This window comes from Manis javanica, chromosome 2 (genome assembly GCF_040802235.1).
Source record: "Manis javanica isolate MJ-LG chromosome 2, MJ_LKY, whole genome shotgun sequence".
Classification (NCBI taxonomy): domain Eukaryota; kingdom Metazoa; phylum Chordata; class Mammalia; order Pholidota; family Manidae; genus Manis; species Manis javanica.
The window spans coordinates 93960198-93972698 of NC_133157.1; positions in this window are offsets into that span (position 1 = coordinate 93960198).

The window sequence follows — 12501 nt, forward strand, 5'->3', positions numbered from 1 at the left end:
GAGGTGGCACAAGAACGTCAGCTGTGAAGCATTGAGGTGACCTTCAGAAGGTAAGTGACCTTCTGAAGACTGAGCTGGCACTGTTGCGAGGCTCTGTAGAAAAGGTAAAGGTTGTAGCAGAGGAGGCACTTGGGGGAGGGGAGAGAAAGGTGCCATCAGCTCCGGAAATGGAGGAGCTGGGGAAGGATGAAGGGGTGGTGCCAGAGGCACTGGCCCCTCCTGTATTGAAAGCACACCCAGTGGTTGTAAAGAAAATAAAGACCCAGCAGCTGGAAGTTCCCCAAGGAGAGGAGCAGCCCCCTCCCCAGGTCGTGGAGCACTCTGTGGTCCCCCCTATATGCAGGCTGAGCCAGTGGCTGTGGGACTTAGGGGTGGATGGAATTATTCTGTCGGGATCAGAGATGGGAAAGCTGTCTTCCCCGACAGTGCAGCCCACCTTGAGGCAGCGATTACAAAATGCGAGGTGACATGTACAGTAGCTGAAGAAATGAGAACCCGGAAAGAAATAAGACCTGTTACTCACAGGAGGAATTTGAGGGGCCTCATGAGGGTTATGAGGACCCAGATGAGGGTTGATTTGATACGGGCAGGAGTAGATGGAAGGAAATTAGACCGGAAGCCAAATAGGATCTTACTGGAGTTATGACAACAGCTGAAACCAGAGCAGCAATTCCAGCCGTTAAGACCAAAGAGACAGAGGTCAGAGACTGAGCCATGAGTCTGGCTTGTGTGTCTGCAAGACTTTTTGCTGGAGAGGCTGGAGAAGAATGTTCGAGCTTCCTTGCACAGGGACCATTGCAGAGGACTAAGGGCACATAGATTGAGAGGAGAGAATCCTGGAGGGGTGGAGTGTGGATAAAATGAGAATTCTTGTGGCCAGGATTCTCACCTTGCCCTGGTTGACTAGCTCACTGCACACCTGTGGGCAATACATGGCTGCTGACTCTATAAAAAGAGCTCCACCCAGTGCTCTGGACACGACACGGTGGCAGAGCTGCAAGGCTGCAGGATAGCAGAGCAGAGGCTGAAGTGGTGGCAGCACCGAGGACAGAGGCCCAGAGGATGGCTGTGCATGATAGCTGTGCAGAGAGGCCCAGAGGACGGCTGTGTGGGACGGTTGTGCAGAGAAGCCCAGAGGACAGCTGTGTGGACAGAGGGGCCCAGAGGCAGAGACTGGCTTGCTGCATAAGACTTGCTCTGAGTGAATGGGATTCTAGTGACTGACCTGCCACCTGGAAATAAAATTGGGTATAACCCTTTCACCCCAAAGAACGTTTTGCTGTCAATTTCTTTGGTTACACTGAACCCATAGCGAGCTTGCCTGGGGCTGAAACCCATTGGCAAGACACTCAGGAATTGAAGAGGTAGAAAATTTTGTTATCCTTCCTAGTCTATAAATGGCACTAGTAAAGTGAATAACAAACTGCTTTACCCACTATTTTAAAGTTTTCATGTTGAACTAGGTGGATTTGATTTTTTAAAATTGCAAACCATGTCACAAAATATGTATTTAAAGGTGGACATAGTTATATAATCACATATTTATATGTTTATTGAAAGAAATATTCAGATAATAAACACCTGTTGGTTAGGAATCCAAATTTTGGTCTCCAAAGTGGTGTGGTACTTGGTATTTGACTAAAAAGTGACTGATGTGGGAAGTCTTTCTTCTTGCTGATACCACCTACAATATCCTGAATCCAAGTGGTGTTTGGTTTAAAATAGAATTATAGTAGGAACATTAGTACCCAGGTGTGGAGAAAATGGAAGTTTATATTGCCAGGATCCTCAGCTGACCCTAAACTAAATTGGCCTACTGTTAGGCTACTGCTTTTACACCCACTGGCAATAAGCTATTATTGACTGAGTCACTGTGTAAAGAGCTCTGCCCAGTGCTTCAGAGGCAGAAATGAAGATAAATTACAGACCTGCAGACTGCTGGATGCAGACAAGATTCTAGTGCTCGACCAACTGCCCTGAGGATAAAGCCAGGTATAAACCCTTTTACCCCAAGAATGTTCCATTGTCATTTCTCTGTCTCACTGAATCCATAGTGAACTTGTCTGGGGCTGAAACCCTCAGGCAAGACACCAGGTTGACCCAAGAATCTGAGGCTTTTTCTAGATTTGATTGATGATGTGGGGCTTCTTAATGTACTTCAAGATTTTGCACAGACTGGCTTAGGATCTGTAAAAAGATTTTATTGTTTGATAGCTAAATAGAACACATAAAACACAGTAACCTGTATGAATAGCCGCTGTTGAATGAATGCAAACTGCTCTGCTTTTGGTCCTCAAAGCAGCAGTATCACTGAAAATAAGAAATGCAGATTCTCAGCCCCACCCAGATCAACTAAGAAATTCTGGGGTGCGACCCAGCAGTATGGGTTTTTAAGAAAATCCTGCAGGTGGTTCTGGTGGGTGTTAGGTTTTTTAATGAGTTTAAAACTGGTGATGAGGTTGATGTGATGTCTCAAACCCGTAGGATTAACTAGGTGTGGCTGTAGTTGTGGGAAAAGGCAAGGGACTATAGAAACCTTGCTGGTGAAAACCAGCTTCACCTATTGTTAACATTTTATCCATCTGCTTTATCATAATTTGTTTTCCACAGAATCTAAATCAAACAGCATATTTCTTTAAATGATGAAATATCAAGGATCCTACTTAACGTTGTTTTCCCCTGCTCTGTGACAGTCTCCTGAGAGCTGGGGGCCCTCCCTGAGGTGTATTTAAGGTGTGAGATTACAGAAGTGAAGTTCATAGCAAATTGCCAGATACAACATATATTCAAGGCAGCCCTTAGTTCACTCCCTGAAGATTTACCTTGTTAGAATGGCTGAAGAGGTCTGTAAAAAGAAAAGATGCTTTTTAAATGTTGCCTGTCTGCCCCTCAGAGTGATTTGAGGAGAAAAGGGATTTTATATAGTTCTGTCACTTTTTGAGGTTGTAGACTCAAAGGTGAGAACATTTCAGGTTAAAATCAATCTGTTTTGTTTGTTTTACTACATAAGGAATTCTAAGGTGTGCTTTAATTCTTCAAGGACAAAACCCTAATATGGTATTAGAAAACTATTCTATAGTTTTAAGCTTCAGTCAGCCCTACATGAGGAAGGGATGTGAATAAAATGTGTGATTGGTATTAGGGAAGGCATCCTAAAGGAAAGAAAATTTGGGCTGAGAGTTAAAGTTGTTGTCCTCTTGCATATTTGGCTGAAAAGAATCCAAAACCCCTCAGGGAATTAGAAGGAACACAGATTTGTCAGGTTGAAGATGGGCAAGATGTTGGAGATACAAATGTGATCAGGAAAATGCCAGGCCTTGCATTTGCGTGATGGTATTCTCATGTAATTTATATGCTCTTATCAATAACCTTGAGATAAGGTAAGGCATGATTACATCCCTCCTTTACAGACTAAAAGGCTGGCTGAGATTCAGAGAGATTAAATGATAATGGTAGTGTTGGCAACTATCTTTTATTGAATGTTTATTCGTGTATTTGTTCAGCAAATCTTTACAGAGCCCCTACTCCATGCCAGGCCCTGTTTTGAAGATGCCAGAAGGGTTTGAAAGAGAGGGGTTAACAAGATCAGCTGAAGTTATTAACAAGGTCACTGACTGCTCTGTTGAGAACAGACTGAAATATGGATCAGGCACAGAATTCGGTTTGTATACAGGCTCTCACTCTATCAACAACCACAGGTCAGATAGTCAGAAGTGTTAAGTGTGCTTAAAATTGCAGAGCTACTAAGTGCGAACAAATATCAAAAATGTATTTGGATTTTATAACCTTATGTACACATCAGCTGCATTTCTATTTCTGTTAGGAGGGAAGAGACCAAAATGTGTAAAGGAGCTGTGTTCTTGATATTTGTCTTTGGGAAAGCAGTAAATGAATATTTGGATGAAGGATCAGCAAATTTCACAAAGCAAAACAAATTTGAAAATCTTGCGGTGGATAGGGTGATCTGAAAAGTTTCTTCCAAATGAAGAAATTAGTAATGGTGCACAATCCAGTGTAGCTGAGTTAAAATGCATAGAGTAACAATGAAATTCCTTTTATTTATTTTGCTGTTGAGAAGCTGTATGTGTAGTGGTTAAGAGCACAAACTCTGGAGCCAAACTGTACGGTTTCAAATCCCAGCTCCCCTACTTAATAGCTGTGACTTCAGGCAAACTGTTTGACTTCCCTTTGCCTTAGTTTCCTGATCTGTAAAATGGGAGTAATACACAAAACTGAGCACCTTAGCATATGATCCAGCAGTCATGCTCCTTTGTGTTTCATCACAGGAGTTGAAAAATGTATGTCCACACAAAAACCTGCACACACATGTTTATAGCAGCTTTATTCATAATTGCCAGAACTTGAAAGCAACTAAGATGCCCATCAGTAGGTAAATGAATAAACTGTGATATATCCAGACAGTATTATTATACAGCACTATATTAGGGAATGAGATATGAAGCCATGAAAAGACAGAGGAACCTCAAATAGATATTACTACATGAAAAGAGTCAGTCTGAAAACGCTGTATACTGTGTGACTCCAAGTATGACATTCTGGAGAAAACAAAACTATAGAGACAATAAAAAGACAAGTGGTTGCTGGGAGTGGGCTTGGGAGACAGGATGACTAAGCCGAGCACAGGATTTTCAGGGCACTAGATGACACTGTAATGGTGGGTACATGACACTATACATTTTCCAAATCCACAGAATGTCCCAACACCAAGAGTGACACCAATGTAGACTATGGATGTTGGGTGATGATAACATCTCAGTACAGGTTCATCAGTTAAAACAAATCTACCACCTGGTGGGGGCGCTGATCATGGGGGTGGCTGTGGGTGTGGGGAGAATCTCTACCTTCCACTCATTTTTTCAGTGAACCAAAAACTGCTCTAAAAAATAAACTTTCTAAAATGGGAATAATAGCAGTGCTCACCTTATAGTGTTGGGTGAGGATTATATGAGTTAAGATACATAAAGCACTTGGAATGGTGCCTGGCATGGAGTGAGCTTATGTGTTTTATACTGTTAGTATATTATTCATGAACATAAATATATTTATAAAACTTTCATAGGTTTGCCTGTATACTTGAGTTTCCACCTCTCTTTTTCCCATACAAACTTGAGTTTTTCAACCTCAAATTTGTGTATAATGATTGCTCCACAGAATCTAATAACAGTGTGGGCAGAAGGCATCCTACCTCAATGAGCAGGAGATCAAGTTGGTAAATGCCGACTGTTACACTCTTCACCAGCTTACCAACTTACCAAGTCAGAGGTGCCAAGGAATTTCCCTTTTCCTCAAACATCCAAGGTGATTCTGATGCAAGTCAGAGTGCAGTGCTGAGTCTGGGTAGGGTGAACTACTCTGCTGACCTCCCAGACACTTCTTCATGCAATCCCCACCATTTCTCTCCCAAAAATGCACATGCTGATTTTGGCAGAACACTGTGTATCTGGAAGACAGAAGGTCAAGTAGTGAGCTGAGAACTTCTCAGTCCATCTTAGAGCCCAGTCTCTGTGTGAAATGACATTTTTATGAAGAAGAACATTTTTTTGTGTCAAACTCTTTCTTCTTGACAGCTCTTCTTAACAGTATAAAATAGTCCATTGCCATTCTAAAATTTACATTATTAAGTATTTATTAGTGAGCATGTGATTAATTTTAAACAGTTGAGTCATTTGAGGGACTTCTTGGAATGAAAGCAAATTGTAGAATAGAGTGGTTAAAAATACTGTCATTAGCAATGGGAAATGCAATCTATATGTGATTGTGAAGGGAAGTGACAGAATTACTCTTCAAACCCTTTTACTCCTGACTCTACAAACAGGCACATGAAATAAATTCAGTTGTGAATGGAGATAATGTTTTCATAAATCTTCTTGAGAAGCTCAACCACTACTAACGACTGGCAGAACTGTTCTGCAGTGAATGAAGAAAATAGTTGACAAAGTCTTATAAAAATAAGAGGGAAATTAAGTGAATACAGACAAAGAAGGGAAAGAAACAAAGCTACATTACAGATACTGGTTTGCAATATAAAATAATAAACATTTATTGAATACCTGTATGCCAGACACTGTGCTAGAAATACACACACACTTGCTCTTCATCCTTGCAGCAATCTAGGAAAGTAGATATAATAATCCACATTAACAGAAGAGGAAATTGAAGCTCAAAATGGTTCATATACCTGGCAATGAGGAGTCCAGATTTAAACACAGTACTTCTGACTTGACAGTATAGTTCAACTAATCTAGCTGAGCTGTGTATAATTGATAAGCAGTTACATGCAATTGGACCATAAATTAATGTCTTTATGCCAAGTGGATGCACAATGAGCACCCTTGCAGAGTTCTCCTGGATTTGAGCGACTTGAAAGAGGGCCAAGGGGAATTTCTGCTTCCAACCAAAATGAAGTAACAGACCAGAATTACTCTCATGCATTAAACAATTAGAAAATAGACAGAATATATAAAAAATGGATTTTGGACATTGGAAATCAGGCAGCTTGGGACCATAATCTCTGAGAGAAGAGAAACAAACATGGTGAGCCTAAAACTGCACTAGCTGCCTTCTGGAAGCAGTGTCCAGGCTGCAGCGCAGGGAGGAGGACCTAAACAGAACTTCTTCAGAGATGTGCAGAGAGCCAAGAAGGCTAGAATTTGCAGGGCAGGGTACTGGAGAGAAGGAAGGAGCAGAGAGTTCTGGAGATGGGCAGGGCCCACAGGTCTTTGATGCCCTAAGGAGTTTGGCTGAGTACTGATCTGTGCAGACCACCCAAAGCCAGGGAAAGACACAAACAAGAAGGAGTAGACTGAGCAATCTCCAGGGCTCTCAGAGGACTGGAAGTAATTGAAGTTCCCGCTACTCAGAGTGTGCTAGAAAGATAAGCCTGCTGATACCTAGAGCAGCAGCAAGTGGATGCCTCAGAACACATTGCCTTAGCAGCGGGGCTAAATGAGCCTAAATTGAAGACTGCTTTGGATCTGCTGTTCTGATTGTACGTGACTATCTGAAACAAGGAAAAGAAGTCAGGCTTTGACACCTGTTGAATAAGTGGTGGGGTTTCCTTGAGGAAAACAGGAGGTAAAGCAGGATACAGGTGTTGCTGATGTTGTGAAGACGAAAGCTGTTTGATTGTAAAGCAGTGGACATGAGGCTACCAGACTTTCAGACGAAAGTGAGGAGAATGAACAGGAAACTCTACTTTTGAGGCCCCACAGATACAAATAGAGCTGGTTTGCTGTTTCAACTCAGCCTTTGAAAGGTCTTGAAATACTCTGTCAAACTTGTATATTTTATGTCTTAGATCTTTGAGAATTGGTAATTTAACTCTAAGCCTATATAGTCTAAACTCTTGGGTAATTAAGCCATTAAAAAAACTTCCCTTCCACTGTTTTTCTTAGGTTGGTAGAATTGCTTTTTCATAAAGTCATGTTATTTGGCCAAAACATAGTATTAAAGCTTTACAAATGTAGATAATTTGCAAAAAAATTTAATTTTACTACTTTTAAGGATGACTTTACAGTCACAGATATATGATATTCTTTGAAAATGGACCATCTTTAATTCTGTAGATTAACTATTATAGCAGTAGTACTGTCAACCGGCAGCAAAGGGACATTTATCACCCCAAAATGGCAGACATTAAAATTGTGATTGACATCTCTTGTATTAGAGAAGCATTTCTTATTGGACTGCATGAAATAAGTAAAACTACTGGAAAAACACACCATCAACATAGTTAAGACATGATAAACTGTTAAAAAAAAAGATGTGTGACATATATGATGAAGAATTGATGTTCTTAATATAGAAAGACATCATTCAAGTCAGTAAGAAAGGGGGCAATATCCCAGTAGGAAAAAGGGCAAAGCTCTGGAGCAAGCAGTATATTAATAAAAAATTCATTTTTGTATGTGTCTGTCTCCCCACCCTCTTACCCTCTGGCATCCACTAGTTTGTTCCCTGTACTTATGAGTCTGTTTCCAGGTTTTTGCCTGTCTGTTTTGTTTTTTAGATTCCACATATAAGTAGAATCATATGGTATTTGTCTTTCTTTGTCTGAATTATTTCATTTAGCATAATACCCTCTAGGTCTATCCAGGTTGCAAATGGCAAGATTTCGTTCTTTTTTTTTTTTTTGGCTGAGTAATATTTCATTGTGCATATATACCACATCTTTATCCATTTATTGTAGACACTTAGGTTGCTTCCATATCTTGGCTGTTGTAAATAATACTGTAGTAAATGTGAGTAAGTATGATTATATTATTATATAATAATACGATGTATAATATATGTTTATAAATCATATTTATAAATTTTATGAATATTTTATGTTTATAACAAAGATTAATAATAATAAATAGTACACGTATCTTTTTATATTAGTGATTTTGTTTTCTTTGTGTAAATTCCCAGAAGTGGAATTTACTGGTCATATGTTTCCTATTTTTAGTTCTTTGAGGAACCTCCATACTGCTTTCCACAGTGGCTGTACCAGTTTACATTCCCACCAACAGTGTAGGGTTTTCTCTTCACATCCTTGCCAACACTCGTTTCTTGTCTTTTTGATACTAGCTGTTCTCACTGCATATATTTAATAATCTGTAGTGAATGTCTATGTTTTAACCTCAAAATGCATTACAGATTTTTAGCTGTTTTTTTTTTTTCTTTGACTGTTGATGTATCCTGATGTGCTTTGAGACTGGTGAAAATGCTGATGTTGATGGGTAAGCCACATACACTTTGACAAGGGAACTGGTTTTGTTGTAATTTTTGTTGATCATACCCCATCTGGGGGATAGAATTCAACTCTGGCCCTTGGATATGAATAACTACAGAAAAGAACATACAACACAAAAAGGATGGTGCAGGGGACTCTGTGTCTAGCTTGAGGAAATGCAGCTCAGGAGTAAGGGGAGTGTGATCCCCAGCTTTAGCTATGGGCAAGAAAGGGTTTATTGTTCTGTATGGTCACAGCAGGCAGAAATAGGACCAATTAGCAGTAAGTACAGAGTGGCAGCATTACAAAGAGCTTTCAAACTGCCAGAGCTGTGTGGTGATGTCACCGTCACTACTCAGACTAGGCTGTTGTGGAGAGGACGCGCGGGAACTGGCATTCCACTAGAGGACTCCTCAGGTTCCCTACAGCTCTGAGTTTCTGAGGGACTAGTTAGAAAGCTTTAAGACCGTCCACAAGCATACTTGCAGTCTTTGCCACCCAAAGGGGTACAATTAATTAATTCATCATTCTTTTAATAGCCATGTTTCCAGTGGGTTTTAGGTGTCGGAGACACAGATAATTAAGATATGAATAGACCCAAGAAACTCAGTCTAGTATGTCCATTTCAGTTCAACAGCTGTGTACTGAGTGTGTCCCATACGCCAGACTCTCCCCTTCTCTAGGGCCAAAGATGAGCAGATCATGGCTTATCTTGAGCCCCAGTGGTATGCAGGGGGCCAGTCCAGTAGCTGCATTCCATTCCCTTACAGCCGAAGAGCACAGGGTGGTGTCAGGGAAGACATCAGAGAAGGCGACGCCTGGTCCTCACTTGTGTCACCACATGCTGGATCACCTGAGACATGCTTCCTAACTCCTCATCCACAAAGCAGCCAGAGCTAGAACACTGACTGCTGTAAAAGTCCATGGTTCTAAAATGGTGATGATTGTTTTTTGTCAAAGAATACTTAAAGAAAATAGTCTGAATTTGTGAAAACTAATGTGGTAGAAGTGTTTACTGTAAGTTTAATTTTAATGGATATACTTTCTAATTAAGTTTTTGCTGGAACTTTTGAGTTTCTTGAAACAATTGTCCTATTAGTCCTTTGACTTCTTGTCTTTATGTAACATTCACTTGAAACAGTATGTACATTGTAAAGTTTGCATTAATTAGCCTGAGGCCAGACTTGTAATGTTATTAATATTGCAAGCATTATTCTTTTTTCTAACATTTTAGAGCACCCTTTGATTTTAGTTCTTGTATTTCTCTTGATGGGAGACAGTCCTTCATAAAGTAGGACTTTAAATTTTAAGTTTTATACCTGCTGAGCATATAAAATTTGATTTTTGAAATAAACTTTCAGTGAACTTGAAATTCCCAGAGGATCACTGAAATTTGCAAAATGATTTTTTTATCACAGAAATAAACGAATGCTCCTAGGAAAAATATTGAGTAGGGCTGAATTTGATTACCACCATTAATTTATTGGTATAGATTTTTAGGGCCTTTTAAAAAATGCATAACTATTTAATAAGCTCATAAAAATTGTAGTGTTTGAACCCCCAGTCATTGATAGCCAAACAATAAACATACTTTTGCAAAGTAAAATATTAAAATGATTATTTAGAAAAAAATTTAGTACTGTATATGACTTTCTGTTGTATCTAGTAAAATCCATAAACTTTTCTGGTCTGTGCTTGTATTTTATGAAAATAGTTTTATAGTTTCTAAAATTCTACAGTTGATTTTCTGAAGGTGTTTTCATCAATATTTAAATTGAAGTACAGTTAGTCTGTGACTATTGAACTGAACTACATGTTTCTTTTACTGGAAGCTCCAAAATGTTGAAATAATCTTTATTGGAATTTCTTTCATTGTAACTGTGTAGAAGATGACAAAACTGAACTGAAAGTCAAAAGTTGGGACTTCACTGCCCTTTAAGTGTGCATGTTAACCCTACTGAAACTATTTCCTTGGCTTTAAAATAGGGAATGATTAGTATTTCATAGAGTTCTTGTTAGAAACAGTGATTTTATCTTTGTGTTTGTTAGAAAGAAGAAGCCTCCAGTTCTCCCCTCCCACCTACCTCCTTTTCTCTTAAACTGCTCCACGCTCAGCACTTCTGATACCAGATGTGGAAGGGTTTCCCCGCCAAGCAGTTCTCTGTGACACCAGCTGGGTGTCCTACACTTTAACTCAGTCCTGTTACCATCCACTGGAGATACTGTCAGATCCCACAGGCTGAGGGCTCAGTCCCCCCTTCAGACACCAGTGCCAAGTCCAGGGTGTCACCTGTGCTTCTGACCGGCCAGCTGTAGATCAGAGGTTTTCATGACCCTGTCCTCGGGTTCCATTAATTTGCTGGTGTGGCTCCCAGAACTCGGGGAAACACTGATGGTTACCAGTTTAGTAAAGGAAACAGTAAAGGACAGTGTTGGGCAGCCAGCCACAGAGATGCACAGGGTAAGGTCTGGGAGGGTCTCAAGTGCAGGAGCTCCTGTCCTGATGGAGGTGGGGTGCATCACCCTCCCAGGGCTGTGCTCACCCACCTGGGGGCTCTCTGAACCCCATGCTGCTGGGACTCAGGAAGGCCTCCTCCCAGAGGCACGCTCAGTCATTACCTCCATTTCCAGTCCCTCTCCCCTCTCTAGAGAAGGCAGGTCAGGGCTGAAAATGCCCAGTGTCTGCTCATGGCTTAGCCCTTCTGGTGACCAGCCCCCACCGAGGAGCCCACCCAGAGTCACCTCATTAGAACCAAAAGTGTTCGCAGTGCTCTTACCACTCAGAAAATCACAAGGGTTTTAGTGCTCTGTGTCAGTATGGAGAAAATGGGAGTTTCTGACCAAGATTCCCTCCTGGCCTTAAGAGGGCCCATTGTGTATATAATAAGAGCCTGTTTGCACATTTATGGGATGTTTACCAGAGACAGAGCTGCTGGTCAGTCAGGGAGTACTGGCCCAGGGGAGGGGTGGAAAGGAGACACCCACTCTCTCCTCCTCTCAGTTCCTGGTATGTTAGTGGTCAGGTATTCCCCAGGCACCAGAGACCCACCCACAGAGTTCCTCCTGGTGCTGGGTGCAGGGAAGTAGCAGCACCAGGAGACCTGGGACTGAGGAGAGACTGAGACCTACTACTGTGAGCATAACCCCCCTTTTAAGGCCCCACCTTCCTGCCCTTACCCTTATTTGGTCTCATTGAATTCATAGGGATCTTGCCCTGGGAGGGAAACCCCCTCCTCCCAGAGGAACATTCGAGAACCAGATCAGAGACCAATATATATTTCTTATTTCTCAGTCTGGCACATAGTAAGAGCTTAGAAAGGTGACGATTTTTACTTTGTTGACTTATAAAATGACTTAACTTTCATCAGTGGAAGCCATAGCAACATGATAATCAGCTGTATAATTTAGCATGAGCCATATAAAGACTGTTAACTATAGCTTAAAGTCATATAGATTCAGTAAACCCTAACCTAATTGGATTAGTGAAGAATGAGAGGTTCTGTTTTGTTGCCTGTCACGACATCAAGTCCACAATGTCACTCCTTGAGCACAGTTCACATGCAAATTCCTACTTGAAGCCATATACCCGCCCTCAATTTGGACAGCCCTCCTGCTTGTCCAAGCCTGTCTTGTGACACTTAGCACATGTTAGCATTATTTGTGTCCACATCTTACCTTCTCAACAGACTATTAATGCGGGAAGGAGGGTATGTCTTATTTTTCTCTGTGATGTCTTTTTGTACAGTACTGTTCAAGAGTGTCCA